Source organism: Hibiscus syriacus, unplaced genomic scaffold (genome assembly GCF_006381635.1).
Source record: "Hibiscus syriacus cultivar Baekdansim isolate YM2019G1 unplaced genomic scaffold, ASM638163v2 tig00111769_pilon, whole genome shotgun sequence".
In the NCBI taxonomy this organism is placed as follows: domain Eukaryota; kingdom Viridiplantae; phylum Streptophyta; class Magnoliopsida; order Malvales; family Malvaceae; genus Hibiscus; species Hibiscus syriacus.
Genome location: NW_024063172.1, coordinates 5,160,047 through 5,170,853, shown reverse-complemented (window position 1 = coordinate 5,170,853; position 10,807 = coordinate 5,160,047).

Genomic DNA, 10,807 nt, shown 5'->3' with positions numbered 1-10,807 from the left:
AGAATGCTACCGTTAATTCTAATTTACTTGAAAGTTTCCTACAAAATATATAAAAAATTATTAGTCTCAAAATAACAATTAAAAACAAAAAATGCTTTTTACTTAGAAAGTTCAATTTGTAAGATAGATTGTCCATCGAACCCTAAAAAAATAAAGATTTCAAATGGGGAAGAGTCTCAGTTAGAGAAGAAGAAGGGGAAGAGTCTCAGTTATAGAAGAAGATGAATAGTGTTAGGGATTTTGTAAACAAAAGAAGGGAAAGAGTCTCTGTTAGAGAAAAAAGATGAACAATGATGGGTTTCAGGTTTTTGAAGAACAGAAGAAGAAGAAGGGGCTCTCAATTAGAGAAGAGGGTGAACAGAAGAAGAAGGGGAAAGGGAAGATTCTCAGTTAAAGAAGGGGAATATGGGATAAACAGAAGAAGAAAGGGAATGAGAATAAGGGATTAACAGAAGAAAAAGAAGAAGTAGAAGGGGAAGGGTCTCGGTTAGAGAAGGAGAATAGGGGATGGATGATGTTTGGGGTTTGGGATTATGGAAAATAGAAGAAGGGGAAAAAGAGTGTCAGTTAAAAAAGGGAAAAGGGATGAATAATGTTTGAGATTTAGGATTTAGGGTTAAGGAAGAAGATAGATAGTATTTTAATTTGAGGTTTTGATCTTTAAAAATAGGTTGAGAAAAGTGTTTGTGTTTGTAAGGATTAAACGAGGTTTTTGGGGATCAACAGATGATGAAAAAGTCTAAATTTTGGCTAGGTTTGATCGAGTAAAACATATGGGGTGAGTTGTTTTTCTATTTTCGAGAATTAAAAAGGGAAAAAGTAGAAGAACATGTGAAGAAAAATATGAACATGTTGAGTTTTGATCTAAAAAAATGGTTTTACCAAGGTTTTTGGTGTTTGTAAGGATCAAACGAGGGTTTTATGAATGAACAATGGGTGTTTGATCTCAAAATTTAAAAATTTCTGGGATTTTGGTGTTTGTGGCTAAGAATTCTAGAGAGAATGCAGAGAATTTTGAGATAAACGAATTCTAGAGAGAATGCAGAGAATTTTGAGATAAACGGATTCTAGAGAGATATCAAAATGATAAAATGAAAAAAAAAGAAAAAAATAGGCTATAGATGCTACTTAAATTCATGTCACTAGGTTCATGTGTCCCCAAATTTTTTTTAATAAGGATTGTAGCCCTTTCTCCTAATTTTTAATTAATTCAATTTAGTCCAATAATATGTATTAATTTAAGCTTTAAATTTTTAATTCTTTCAATTTGATCCTATGTATTTATAATTTAATACTTAATACTTATATTTATATGTTTTAATATTTTATATTGTATACTTTGATACTTTATATATTTATATTTATACTTTAATACTTTATACTTAATTATACTATATATATAATATGTATATATACTTTATACTAAAACTTTATATATATATATATATATGTGTGTACTTTATATACTTATACTTTAATACTATATATATATATATATATATATATATATATATATATATATATATATATATATATATATACACACTTTAGTCTTTATAATTATACTTATATATAATATACTTATACTTTATATATACATACTTTATAGTTTATATATATATTAAAAATATATACTTTATAGTTATAAATACTTATATACATATATATATATATATATATATATATATATATATATATATATATATATACATTTATATGTATATATACTTTTATGTTATTATATATACTTATATTTATATATAATTATATATATAAGTATATATATATATATATATAAGCATATACTTATAATGTATTAATGTATGCATAAGTATAATGTACATTATATATACATGCATCATATTATCATAACATTCAATATATATATATATTATAATTGTTTTAATTTTTTTCCTCAACTTTTGAAATGAATGCAATTCAGTCCATTTTACAATTTTCCTCACATTTTACAATTATTTTTGATTTGATCATTTAATGTTGTTTGTTGTATTTTAATTTTAATTTGTAATTTTATATTTGTTCAATTTAGTCCTTCAAATCATATTTGTATCTGAAATTGAATCGTACTTATTTATATTTTTGTAATTTACTTCAAACCCTATAAATCACATAATAAATTTCATTTCAAATCCTATACACTTTTGTCCACCAACTTTTTAAATATATTCAATTTAGTCCATTTTTATATTAATTTCAACTTCACATTTTATAATTAATTCAATCTGATCCCTCATCCATGCGTGTTGTTTAATTTATTTAATTTTTTATTTCCAATTTCATGTTTGTTCAATTTAGTACTTCAAATTTTTTATCAAAATTGACTCATAATTATTAATATTTTTTGTAATTTATTCTAAATCATATACAATTATGAATTACAATTCGACGTTCTCACTCACGTTCATTAAACATTGAAATGTAAAAAATAATTAACCAAAAAATGATCCGACCTAAAGTCAATCCGTATCCGGTAAGATCCGTCCTGAATTTTGTCTGTCAATGATGTCACCTGATCTGAACAAAATCTAACTGAAGTCCATCCGAACCTGAATTAACCTGGTATTTAACTGCTTCAAACCTGAACCATTTTAATCTGAACTGACATCGATCCGAATTGAAATTAATCCGACCTGAACCCGAACTAAATCTAATGCCAAATCAACTTGAAAATGACCCGAACTGATTTGACCTAGACCCAACCTTATCCGAGTCAAACCATTAAATTATTATAATTAAAACTGTATCCGATTTGACCTGACATAATATAATCCGACTTAAATCTAAACGATTACATAATTTTACAACCCTAAACCTAACTTTGATTAAACGCGTGTATTAATAGTTCAACTTTTCCATCAATTACCAATGGTTACCTTCTAAAATAATATAATATTCTCCAAGCATTGAATATACCTCTAATATTCAATTATGATAGGATCATAAAGCTCTCGTTCTCTTTTGAGAATGCCCGCTTTTAGAATATAATTCTTAATCACACATTTAAAGCATATGCTTAAGAATTATGTCATACGTCATAAATATAATGCTAAAGGATTATAAATATGAAAGCTTTATTGCACGGCAAAATCAAACAAATAATAGAAGCCGATTTTTCTTTCTTTTTTTTTTTTGAAAAATAGAGGTAGTTGAGAATTATTTTGAGATTTAGACCATTTACTACAATATACGTGAAACTTGTTAGTCTCTTGAAGGTGACAAATATGAGACTTATCACGTGGAGGTAACGAGTTTCATGTGTATTGTAGCAAATGACCTCAATCTCAAAATAAAGTTAAAAGTATCTTATTTTACTAATTAATTATTTTGCCGTAACATAATTTTAACATATCAATGAAGGCATGGTTACAAATATCTGTATTTAATGCATAAATGGTGTAATTCATGCATGCTATAAAATCAATGAATGCATTATGATTCTTTGAAAGCTATAAGCCCATTTTAACGCAAATCATTAAATAGAGAATTTAAATGCATGGTTTTAAAGCATGTTAACGTTTATTAAAACAATGAACGCAAACCAACACCAGAATGCATACAAATTTTTATTCTTTATCATTCATGATCTGAACTTTATCATTCGATAGAGCAACAAACATATGCATACAATAAAAATAAGAAAATCGAAACAGAATCATACGAAGACCTGTATTCGAATTAGTAATATTTTCCCTTGAATAGCAGTTCCTTTCACAAATATCATGTTTGAATAGAAGTAAAAGAATTTGCTTCTAAGTTGTTGAAAAATAGACTGCTGCAAAACATTAATATTGACTGTAAAATTAGTATGACTCTCCAAATTTCTTCCGCTCGAAACATAAAATGGACTATATGTTATATTGCCCTTCTCTCGAAACTCAAAACAACACTTAAGAAAGGTTTATGAAAACAAAAAAAGTGTTTCAAGTTATTTGCTTAGGGATATATATAAATAAAAGAAATTGTGTAATATTTGTAAACTTAATAGTGAAGGCAAAATCGTTATTTTCAAAGCATAATTTAAAGCTATTAAAAATAGAATTCAAAGGCATTTATAAATGAGTTGCAATTGAGCATTAACAACAATTTTAACTCATATATTTAGATAAAATACGAATTATGAAACCTTTTGTAAACCTAAAATGGTTTAGGGGCAAATTTTCAATTTACCATTTTTTAAAAACATCTTTTTCACCTCTGTCGAAACCCAAGCTTTCAAATCACTTACGTCACACATCCTCACCCGTCCTTATGCTTCTTGTTATTCATCTTTCTGGTTGTTGGTCACCTTTATCCAACTTTCGAGCATCCCCTCACGAACATACCCGCATCGATATATTCGACTGTAGCATATCGTCCCTCTTCTACTATATACTAAAGTTTTGTCTCCTTATCCATCTTATTTGCCTTCAAGTCAACAACTTCCTTCAATGCCATCGCCGGTGTTTCCCATCATCGGAGGCGTTCACTCTTGTGACCGGTCATGGAGGGAACCTTAGTCTCCATAAAAATGGAGGCCATATCAGAAAGAAAGGGATCTTTTTTACAAAAAAAAAAGAAAAGAAAAGGAAGAATCTAGCACCCTTGAAAGCAAACGAAAACAAAAAAGAGAGTGAAAAAAGAAAACACAAGAAAACGAAGGGAAGGGGATGTAATTTCGAGAGAAAAAAAATCAAACTAGAAACTCTGTAATTTTTTGGAATTTGAAATACAACATACCTTCAAGTTTTCAAGGTATTCTTCTTCTCTTTTACTTTGATTGTTGTAGATGGTACATAACCCATAGATTTCCAAAGCCTAATCAAAGATTTTGAAGCCAAGATTTGAATTTAAAAAAATAAAAAAATAAATTTTCAGATCTATGAGTTCTCAGGGGTCTTAAGAGAAAACGAAAAATGAATTTGAGTTTGGGGTTTAAAATGGATTCGAAATGGATAAATTTACTTCGTTCTCGCCGCCGGAAACGGCGGCCGGCGCAGCGGGGTTCAATTGGAGATTGGGTCTTTTCTCTAAAGTGGATCAACATTAAGAACAGTTGAGAGGTTTTTAAGAAATGGGTTTTGATCCAAAATTTTAAAATAAAATATGAAACTTTGTTTATGCTTTTTTTATGTTATATACCTACGTTAAATCAACCCAGCACCTTCCATTGTGGTTTGGATTATTCATTTCCGTGGTCCCTCGATTTTTCCCCTTAATTTATTTTGGTCACTGCTTTTAAGTTTGCTTTCATTTTATTCACCACCTTATTTTGGTTATTGTGGTGGGGAATATGCATGTTAAATCCATTTATCTTCGTTTTTATCGTGGTTGCTTTATATTGCCTTTGTTTGAAGCGATTTTGTTCGTATTTAATTTTAAACTATTTTTGTTTAAGCCTTTTACCTTTCGCGTTTATTCGTTTAAGCCTTGCATGTTTTCCCTTTATTATTTAATCCTTCTTATGCGTATTAGTTTAATCTAGAACCTGTAATTCTATTGTTGTCGTAGACCTAAAAACGTTGTTTTGATGACTATTTTAAAATTAAATTTTATTAAAATTACAAAATCATTTTGGGTGTCTAATCACACTCTAATCAAATATTGGTTGTGACCCTCGAGCTGCGATTCTTTAGAAAATGGAAAACCCCAATTTAGTCGAGACGACCTTAAAATTTCTGATTGAGGGGAACGTTTCGATAGCTTGACGACTCCGCATGAGATATTTAGAGAGTCATGCCATTAGTCGATTAGTTGTTGTCTTTGCAATGAATTTTACGTATTCAATCTAATTTAATTTTTGATCCCTTACCATATTAAAATAAATTGTTTGCATTTATGGTTTATCTTATATGTAAATAGTTGTACTGATCTATATACTTTCTTTTTCGAATTAAAATAAATATTTTAGTGGTTTAGTGAATTTGACTTTATGGTAATTGGTTGTGATTTTATTTGCTTTTCCTCACATTGCATTTGCATTATCATTACATCGACTTGACCTTGCTCTGTTCCAATTAAGTGGAAGCGAGAAGCTATTCTCTTGTGATGGTTTTTCACCTCCGTGTAGGATAGTAGATCACTTCTGAGGCCCACGCCTTATGTATCCGTTATTGGTTTTCACCTCCATATAGACATACAGAAGTGCGTCCCATTGAATTGAACTCGACCCAAATTAACCTGTAATGGGTTATGATTGAGGGTTTAGTCGTCCAAGGGGACACTAGCAAGGACAATTAGAGTATCTTCTACTCTAGAGCCCAAACCCAACATAAAATGAGCCTAGGACTCAAACCTGGGTAGAGTCGAACCCTACCTTATAGATCCGGTGAGGAGAGTAAATTAGGAAAAACTTTTGCTCTTTTAATATATTTTTCGTGCCTTTTAATTTTCACATAGTAATTTTAATTTTTGAATAAATGCATGAGAACTAAAAAGCATGCAATTAGGATTTACTTTTCGAATAAACATGTGAACTAGAAAGTATGAGGTTAGGGTTTAATTTTTGAACAAAGCATAGGGGTAGAAATCATCTATGTGTAAGATATATTTTTATCATGTTTGGGTAGAAAACATCAAGAGTAGGTTTTATTTATTGTTCTTGATTACTTTATAAATGTTAATCTAATTACCTCTTCCTTTTTTGTTTTCTTCTTTGCACTGTGTAATCAATCTCATGGTGTTGATTTGTGACCGATTGCCATATAGAAGGCTTGTAATATGGAGCGAAAGGTCCAGGTCAGGGTGGAAAATAATATAAATGTTCTTAGATGGTCGGAACAAGCTCAACTTAAGATGGGGGATATTGTGTCGCTCATTTATATGTCAGAGTTATCTGCATTTGCACATATCAACCTTAGGCAGAATGATCTAAATGAATTGAAGGAGATATGGAATCAGTGGAATATTGATGAGAAGTAGTTGTTCCACCAATTGTATGGTGACATATATTATCTGCTTGATGTCAAGGCCAATAGAAATCTTCTTCGAGCATTGACACATTTTTGGAACCCTGCTTACATTTGGTTCACTTTCGGCCAGTTAGACATGACACCAAAAATTGAAGAATATAATTCTTTGATTTGTTGTCATAAATACCAAACTGACAAAGTGTATACCAAACAGTTCAACACTCTCCCATTCAAAAGGAAGTTGATCATGTTGACTGGTATGACTGAGCAATTTGTTGTTGGGTATTTGAAGAAAAAGGGAGATAGTGAATGCATTGCGTGAAATTGTATTCAAAGAGAAATCCAAACTCACAGAGAGAGAAGAAAACAAATGGATCTATTAGCCCTCACTATCTATAGTCTAGTCATTTTCCCTAAATCTTTGGGCCACATCGATGTAGCAGTGGTGGATATGTTTGAAAAGCTAGAGAAGAATATTAACCCTGTTCTAACCATTTTAGCTAAAACTTTTCGATCTTTAAGTGCATGTAGATGAGAATGAGAAGGACATTTCATTGGATACGCCCCACTTCTCTTTGTATAGATTCTGAGTCACTTCAAAAACACCAAGAGGGCACCTAGACGAGTATTTTGTGAGGGGTTCTCACCTTTGAAGGACTTCCTGAAAAGATAACGGCCCGAAGGTATCTCTAAAATTGGATGGATAACGATCTTTAAAGAAATTTGAGACAATGACATAGCTTGGCACGCCTCATGGAATCTTTCTTCAGATGCGTTATATAGATGTGGAAAATTTCACTAGGGTATTTGGAGTGAAAGTGGATATGATGCTTTGATGGTATCGAGTGAATTTTGATCAAGACAATTTATCCTAGAAATTTATGGATTGACAAGATGTGAATTCTTTTTCAAAGATGAGCACTTCAAGGATAAATTTTGGTCAACATTCGATGACTGGAAATATACTCGTTGTGTAAGCCCATTCTCTGCTAACATGAATCTCTCTCAAGAGTATGAAGAGTTGAGGAGTAATTGAGTTAATGATATTATTCAAAGACCAAATCCAAAGAATGTTCAGTCAATATAAGAACACTTCAAAGTAGTCCATTCGGAATTAGAACTATCTAAGTGTGATTTTCAGTATGAGAAAAATTAATGGAGGGAAATAATATAAAAGATGGAAGATGAAGTGTAACGACAAAAGGTCAAAATTAATATCCATAAAGGTCGAGTTGACCAAATTAAAAGAGTGGAAAGACAGCTCCGATTGGATTTTGAAGATCTACAATTAGCATACCAACGGATTGTAAAGGCTCAGATTCCCGTTAGTTTAAGTAAATCACAAGAAGTAGCAAGTTTAAAGAGAAAGGTTGAGGAGAGCAATGAGGACCTCAAACAAAGTACACATTAGGAGAAAATGCTTTCAAAAGAAAAGAATGCATTAGAAGAACAACTTCAAGAGAGTTGAGCCTGAAATGAGAAACTTAAAGGTAAAATTTTAGGGTTAGAGACATCACTATGACGATACCGAAGTTGAGAAGGCACTTAGAGTCATAGACAGATGGAGAGCTTGAGAAGGCGTGTAAATGAACTTGAGGGTATGGTCCAAGATTTTCAAAGAAGGGAAATTGAACTCCCAATCGTCCCTTATGAAGGAGCTTTACAATGGCGCTTCTGTTGGCAACAAGCCTAATGGAGAATTAATCAGAGGGATGATATCATTGTTATATATTTGGAGTAGGCCCAAGTAATGGCTTAGTACTTAAACAACCTTGCAAAAGAAACTGCTATTATTAGTTAAGGACTGGAACTTGAAACTGAAGAAGCATGAGGATCCTGGAATTGCTGGGGAATATCCAACAATTAGAAGAGCTAGTTCAGTTTTATTTGTGATATGCCTAAAAAACGTTGTAGTTGAACTTCATTTTTAATAAATAAAAAGTTGTTCTAAGGAATCGTCTCAGAATCAACACCTTGCATTTTGCATCCGTATTTTCATTTCTACACTGCATTTTATTTTGCACACTTGTTAATAAATCATCGAAATTAATTTATAAAAGGGGTGTATAACAGAACACTGGAAACCTCAAAACATCTATACGACACTAGACAAAAATTAATAGACGACAAAATACCCAAATTGAGAAAACTCAGCTAGAAATATGAGAAGAAATGAAAAGGTCTCAAGAAGAGATGCTTGAGCAAATCTTAAAAATACAAAAATGATATGATGAAGAAACTCGCAAATATTATAGGAGGAAGGAATACAAATCATGAAGGGACTGTAGGTGTAGGTCCTACTACTGAAAAACCTTTATACCCACCTGGCTTTTCACTACGTATAGATCATGGAAAAGTTCAAACTATCGATGCTACCATCGAAGAACCTCTGTATCCCCCAGGCTTTACACCACCTTATGTTAGAACACAACAAGGAACAACTACTCAGCCAGGGAAAATGCATACCAACTTACCTAGAACTTCCGCAAACACACACCAATTTGAAGGTGTTCCAGATTTTGATGAAGAAGCTAGGAATGAGCTGAATAAACAAATAGAAGAGAAATAGAGGCAGTTAGAAGAACAAGTCAGAGCTATGAAAGAAGATAGTGATGTATATGGAATTGATGCTAAGGAACTGAGCTTAGTTCATGATCTAATTTTTCCTCCTAAATTCAAGATCCTTGATTTTAAAAAGTTTGATGGCACAAAATGTCCATCTACTCTACATAGGGGATGATCAACTATTGATCCATTGTTTCAATAAAAGTCTAGTAGGACCAGTCACTCGCTGGTATAATCAATTAAGTAGAACTCACATTCGATCATGGAAAGACTTGGCCAAGGCATTCCTAGAGCAATAAATGCATGTAAAAGATATCTGGCCTAATCAAATCATGTTGTAAAGAATGGAGAAGAAAGAAAATGAGAGCTTCAGGCAGTACGCTCAGAGATGGAGGGATGTGGCTGTACAAGTTCATCCTCCACTTGAGGAAGATGAAACAAACATGCTCTTTTTGAACACTTTAAGAGTTCTTTTTATTGGCCTCCTCATAGGGAATTCATCCAAGAGTTTTGTTGAGTTGGTTAAAGCAAGAGAGATTATCAAAATAGCAATCAAGAGTGAGAGTATAACATCCCCAAAATAGAACCAGTGACCAAATTATAAGAATTCAAAATTTAATGGTTTAATTAGAATAACTTGAAAAGTTCAAGGATCTATTTTGAAAATTTTGTTTAGGACTTGATATCAAAGTTGGAATATTAGAAGGGTATTATGGTCTTTTCAAAGGAAAGATTTTTATCTCCCCTCTTTAAGTGATATAAAACACGTGGAAAATGAGAGAAAGGATTATCCAGAGCCTTCTTCAGCTTTCTTCTTCCTCGTTGTTGAGAGCTCCAACTTAAAGGTGAGTATGATTTCTATTGATTATTTCTTTCATTTTAAAGTTGGTTTTGGTTCTAGGAGTGTTAAGAAAGCTTAAGGAAAGTTTAGAGTGGTGTAAAACTAAAATATGGACTAGTTATGAAAGATTAAGTAAAATGAGTTTTTGAGTGAATTCTTGAAGAGGAAAGAGTAAATGGATTTTGAAGTTGAATTTGACTTGTCATGAGTTGAAATAAGAAATTCAAAGTGTTTGAAATGAATTTGGAATATGTTGATAAATTGTTATGATTATTGAATTCAAGTGTGTATATGGGATATTGGATATTAGGATGAAATGAAGTGATCTAAGTTGATTTGAATAAGTGTAGTTAATCCTAAAGGGTTAAAAGGAGGTTATAGTAGAAGATTTAAGTGAGTTTGGTAAAATTTTTGGGTAAAAATAAATAAGTTCTGGGCATGGGGTATCAGTACTGTACCGATACTTCAAAGCCAAATGAGTAGAATTTGAGCT